Raw genomic sequence first — 620 nt, 5'->3', positions numbered from 1 at the left:
TTCTATTTATTGTCTATTAGAACAATTGTACTCTATTTTTTTCCTTTAAATGACGTGTTCATTTACAAAAATGGTGTTAACATTTGTTATACGAAGCTAGAAAACAACTTTATGTGCTAAAACCAACCGTAACTAACGATTTTTTAAATACTGGGTTATTTAAAAATGCCAAAACTCAAATAAAAAGGTAAAAGGTTTCTCTTAAAGAAAATACCTATCTTTGGCACTTAAGATTAGGTCACATTAATCTCAATAGGATTAGAAGGTTGGTTAAGAATGGTCTTCTAAGCGAGGTAGAAGACGACTCTTTAGCACCTTGTGAATCTTGTCTTGAAGGCAAGATGACTAAAAGACATTTTACTGGAAAAAATTATAGAGCTAAAGAGCCATTAGAACTTATAGATTCAGACCTTTGTGGTCCGATGAATGTTAAAGCTTGAGGAGGTTGAATACTTCATCTCTTTTATACATGATTATTCAAGGTATGGTTATCTATACCTAATAAAACACAAGTCTTAAGCCTTTGAAAAGCTCAAGGAGTACAAAACTGAAGTTGAAAATCAATTAGGGAAAACCATTAAAACACTTCGATCTGATCGGAGTGGAAAGTATATGGACTT

Source organism: Momordica charantia (genome assembly GCF_013281855.1).
Source record: "Momordica charantia cultivar OHB3-1 chromosome 3 unlocalized genomic scaffold, Mcharantia_2.0 BLBB01000003.1, whole genome shotgun sequence".
In the NCBI taxonomy this organism is placed as follows: Eukaryota; Viridiplantae; Streptophyta; class Magnoliopsida; order Cucurbitales; family Cucurbitaceae; genus Momordica; species Momordica charantia.
Note: the sequence above shows the minus strand (reverse complement) of the source record.